A 6,000-nucleotide genomic window follows, 5' to 3' on the forward strand; every position below is an offset into this window, starting at 1 on the left:
CTTGACGATTCAACAAAATGAAAACGAAAATATGGAAACACGTTTTAGTGAAATGGCAAACTTCTGGAATTATTTCAATAATACAACAGAATTTTGAAATTTTTAAAAAAAGGCAGTAGCCTCACGGTAGTACATCTTTTGGTACAACCAAGCATTATCGTAAATGATTGTTAGAGCAGATACTCAACATGGTCTCCCATCAGTAGAATAAATGACCGTTTTTGAAATACATTGTTAAATAATATTATTTTGGAAGTTATTCAGTTCGGTTTCGTTATATTTCACTCTTATGAATTCACTAGTGACCCGGGCCGGCTCCGCACCGATACAATGCTGATACTGAATATAAATTCACCCACCGGAAATTTAAGGGCATGTAGAAACTGTGATTTATAGATAATTTTGTTTTATGGACGCAACTTTTACCCCCACCGCTGGCGCCCCAGTTAAAATATTTGAATATCCTTTCTCATTTCACATCTACAACATAATACCTACATATCTACATACAAAATTTGAGCTTTCGAAAATATAGCGGTATGGAAAAACAGTGATGAAAAGGTAACCTTCATATGTAAACAAGCCCCTTCAATCCCCAAGGAGGCAAATGAGGTCCTCGCATCTACACACATTATGCAAATGAGGTCCCCGCATCGGCGTACAAATGAAGTCATTCCATCACACACATTAAAAAAGGCGCGAATTTGAAGAGTCCTCACAACCCATGGTGGTTACGGAGTCCTGGGAAGAAACACACAATTTTTTCCATTCGCAATTTCAGAGAATCTGAGAGGCTTTTGGGAATGCTTATAAAATTTCATCGTCAGTAATGTAAACGCCATTGGTCTAAGACGTCTCCTTCACTATGTCCTCGGAACTTTATAGATAATTCCACGGTTCTCGCTTCACCACCTAGTCACGTATAGGTGTGTGTGTGTGTGTAAGTACCTGTTGCGCAATAGTTGTGTGGACACATGCCGTCTAGCAACACGCATGGTCTTGCCTACCTACTTTGAGCGGCCATTTTTTGAGGCCATTAAATACGGACCTATTTTAAACGAATCTACGCGGTCTGTTGATCACAATAGTACCTACTTCTCTTTTTGACCCCAGAGTGATGGTTCAAGGATGTGTCAAAAGTTGTGTTAACTAATCAAAATTTTATCTACCTCATGTGGCCATCACTTTCATCTGCCCAGTGCTGCCTCTACAATAACAAGCAGTTGGCAACTACATTCAAAGACTTATTTATCGGGCAAAATTGAATTCTCGCTACTTGTGTTTACAGGAGCCTTGTGTGAACCTTCAGGTATTCATTATTTAGTAAGGTCAAGAGGCTTTTCTTACGATATTCACAAATCAAACTTTCATGTTTACCTAATGCAAATAAAAGATATTCAAATATGATATGATATGTGACACAATTTACAGATTTCAACGAGTGATCTATTCAACTAGTTTTTTCAAAATTTGTCAAACAAATTCTTCAAAGAAGACTAACTACCTACAATTAATTCTTGCCGCTAAATAGCTGGGGGTTAAATAAGTCCCAACGTCCGTCCATAATAGGTATACCCACATCCCATACGTTGGGATGGCTTTTAACAAAAATCCATACAGATCGAAGAAATTATTATTTATTAGCCTCTTGAGACATGATTCAAATAATAAAATATAGGCAGTATATCTAATTGTATCATTACAGGATAATGAAAAACTGTACAGAAATATGTACAGATTTTCGTGATCACAATAAAAATAAAATATACCGGAAGATTGTGCTTTCCACCTAAGACAATCGTTGAAGAGTGTGGTAATTGGTGAGCTTCACAATATTGATTATATATCCTTCAAAAGTGAACTACCCTAAAAACCAATAACGAAGCCTGTTGACGCTATTGTGTAGGACAACAAGTATTATGGGTTTATTGAACTGGTTGTGGAAATTTCAGGAAGTTTTTTACTAAAGGTTTTCAAAATACATGAATCATAAGGAATTAATTGTACAAAAGTAATTTTGGCGATTGTGATAAAATTCAGTAAAGTTGTCTGATTGATATATGGGGTGAAAATCAATATTCACTTCCAGTTTTATACAATTCTGTTATCAATATCAAAATAAAGAATTGAAAATACAATTTCATGTTCTCATGTATTTTTGTCATGTCGTGCTCACTTTTCGAAGAAAAAAAATGCCTTATTACTACTTACTAATGCTCAAACGGTACTATGAGAACTCTTAAATTTTTCAAATTCACGCCAAAGGGTATGCCTTACTTTGTTACGAGGTGGTTTATCAGTTAGGTAAATGGATATACAAGTTGAACTAAATTGAGTGAGCACCATTATTGACCTTTTTACTTTCACCCATTAACATGCAAAGAATAACAAAAACCAGTTGAGCATTGCCTTTTTTATTTTTAGGTAACATTTCTTGTTCAAATGGAAGGCCCTGCATGTATTTTTATACAAAGCAGACAGAACACCCAGTCAACCAGAGTACACCAAATGTTGCGTGGTGTCCTGTCACCCAGCCGTGAACCAATCAGATTGTACCAAATTGTCACGTAGTGTCTTCAAACTGTCACACAGCTCGCCAGCTAATCAGAGCGCACACTTCTACATCTCAGAACATCGTGACGGGAGATTTAAATTTTCTGTGGACATAAATAATTCAGACAGTCAGACGACCAGACGTATCCCTCAACGAGACAGGCACGTGGCGTACTTATGTCAGCCCATCTTTTTGCCCAACACATTTTTGTTTCATGACGTCATGAAAAAGTTTTTGTTGGAGAAGATAACGCAGGTCTTTGATGCGATAGACTTGATCCTTAGCCTCGACACCACCGTTAGATATTGAAAGTAATTGCGAACTGTTGATAGTGATGGCTTCGGTCATGGCTCCTCAAATTGTTTTCACGTTTCATGATCACTTTTCAGTAAAACATATTTAGTTTTGTTTGAAGATGTATTGAGAAAAACAATCATGTCAGAGTTGGAAGTGGCTTATTAGTGTAGGAGCGTTGGCGTTTGAGAGATAACGAGTCGAACAAAACTAAATATGTTTTACTGAACAGTGATCACAATTCAAATGCAAGAACAATTCGAAAAGTAATGACCGATGCCATCACTACCAACAGTTTGCAATTACTTTCAATATCTAATAGTGGTGTTGAGGCTAACGATCGAGTCTATCGCACCAAAGACCTACGTTTAATTATTATCCAACGAAAACTTTTTTATGATGTAATGAAACAAATATGTGTTGAGCGAAAAGATGGACTGACATAAGCGCGCAACGTGACTGGATGGTCTGTCTCGTTAAGGTTTACGTCTGATCGTCTGTCTGTCTTAATTATTATTTATGTTCATAGAAAATTCAAATTTCCCGCCACGATGTTCTGAGATGCAAAAGTGTGCGCTTTGATTAGCTGGCGAGCTGCGTGACAGTTTGAGGATAATACGTGAAAATTCGGTATACTCTTGTTTGAAGGTGATTGACAATGTTTCGTGATGAGTTTCACTAGTTCGGACTTCCATTGTCTACTATATAAAATGATTTGAAATCCCTGAAACAAGTAAAAGAGAATAATTAAAAAAGAATAGTTGAAAATAACAATTATATTAAGCAACAATAAACCTGAAATGAAATGATAGTGAAATAACCTACAAGTAAAAATACGATAATTGAATAAATAAAAATTAAAGGAATGAAAAAAGAAAATAATAAAAAAATAAAAAAGTGTAGAGATTCAAAGTCACGTTAGTTCACGACGTTTCGATTGTTGGTATCTACAATCGTCTTCGGGTGATGACTGGACTGATTCCTCCGAGAGATGACTGTTTTATAGGTCGTTGAAATACTTTCACTTTCTCTACTTTCCATTTTCCGCTTCACTGATTCCGTGAGAGATGACCGTTTTGGCGGGAGTTGGTCATTTTTCGTTTGATGATGGGTTTCCATATGTTTCGTATATCTACGCTGGCCTGGCTGAATACGTTGTTGGACAACATGTATGCGGCTTCCTTGAATTTTCTTCTGAACCAATGTTCCTCTCTGTGCAAGATCTCAGCTTGGGACCACTCGATGTTGTGTTGATGGGTCCAAACATGGTCTGCTATTCCTGATTTGCTGGTTTCTCCTCGCTGTGTGTGCTTCTTGTGCTCGGCAATGCGAACATTCAATGGCCTCTTAGTTTCACCAATATAGGATTTTCCGCACTCACAGTACCCTGTGAGTGCAATAGTAAATGCAATTCTTGGAATCGCAGTCCGCGTTTGGGGCCTGGTTTTCGTGAGGCTGCTAAGGATAGTGTTACCGGATCTGAAACAGGTTCTAATGTTGTACTTGGAACCAATTCTTGTTATCCTCTCCGATAATCCTCTGATGTAGAGAAGTGCAAGCACTGGTTGTGACGGCTTCTCTTCCTTGCGAGGCTCCTGCTGTCTTTTAGCCAAAGTCTTTTCTACCATCGCTTTGGAGTATCCATTCCGCTAAAGATCATTTTTGATGATGTCTAGTTCCTTGTCCAGACCTTCCTTTGTATTACAGAGCCCAAAAGCACGGTCTAATAGAGTCTTGATGATTCCTTTTTTTGTCGATTGATGGTGGTTGGATTCGTGGTTCAGATACTGTCCCGTATGAGTGGGTTTTCGGTATACAGATGTTTCCCACTTAGTGTCGGTCCTCTTCACCAAAACGTCTAAGAATGGCAATTCATTGTGGATTTCCTTCTCCACTGTGAAAGTGATGGAAGGTCTCACGCTGTTGATGTGTTTCAGAAAGGCGTCTAGTTCAGTATTCCCATGGTTCCATATTATGAAGGTGTCGTCAACATATCTCAACCAGACTCGAGGTTTCTTGTGGGCTTCTTCAATGGCCAGAGTTTCAAACCACTCCATATATATGTTGGCTATGACTGGTGAAAGTGGCGATCCCATTGGCAGTCCCTCATCTTGTGTAAAGAATTCGTCCTTCAATTGGAATTAACAGTTTCGTACACAGCATCCTAGTAATTCCATAATTACTTCTATAGGTAGATTCGTTCTTTCTTTCAGGTTCCCGTCTTCGGATAGCTTTCTCTGTATGATTTGGAGTGCTTCTTCGACCGAAACGTTAGTGTAAAGGCTTTCCACGTCGAAACTAATTAGTTGATCTTCCTGTGTGACTTCAATTGACCCTAGTAGTTCGACAAAATGCCTTGAATTCTTCACAAAAGACGATGTTTTTCCTTGTAATGGTTGTATTAAGGGAAGTAAAAATCTAGACAAGTTTTGAGTAGCCGAATCTCTGGAGCTGATGATCGGTCTAAGCGGAACGTCCTTCTTGTGGAATTTGGGTAGACCATACAAGTGAGTGGGCTTACTGTGGTGTGGTGTTAGCCACGATCTTTCCTTGTCTGAAAAATAGACTTGGTGTTTTTTCAAAATCTGGTACAACTTCCTTTCGATTGATGCAGTAGGGTCCCGTACGATCTTTGTGTATCGTCCCTTCTGCAAAACCTCTACGATCTTATGTTCGTAGAGAACGGTATCCATTACCACAGTAGCGTTTCCTTTATCTGCAGGTAGGATCTTGATGGTGTTGTCTCTACGTAGGTCGTTCAGAGCTCTACGTTCTTCCTTGCTGATGTTAGATGTTTGAACTGGTGCTCGAGTAAGCTATCGTAAAGCAAAACACATGTCGAATCGTGAAAGTCATAGAAAAAATCGTATAATTGAGTTTTTCTCAAGCTTATGGATGTACAGATGTGGAATATAAATATCGGAACATATAAAACCCAATGTATTCTGGACTGTGTCCGCGAAAGCAATCGACCAGTTCAAAATTAGAGATTTGTTCGCGATGCAATATCAACTATTTGATTGAACCACCTGTTGCCTTTCTGCACTGTTGCAACTGATTGTTAGTACTCGCAGGTAACAAGTCAATCCATAACCATTGAAAATAAAATAATTTCTTGTGAACTCTAAAATGTTCACGCTCAGAAAGAAAGG

This window comes from Leptinotarsa decemlineata, unplaced genomic scaffold (genome assembly GCF_025532065.1).
Source record: "Leptinotarsa decemlineata unplaced genomic scaffold, Ldec_3_MD MMD2_tig00000505_RagTag_RagTag, whole genome shotgun sequence".
Lineage (NCBI taxonomy): Eukaryota > Metazoa > Arthropoda > Insecta > Coleoptera > Chrysomelidae > Leptinotarsa > Leptinotarsa decemlineata.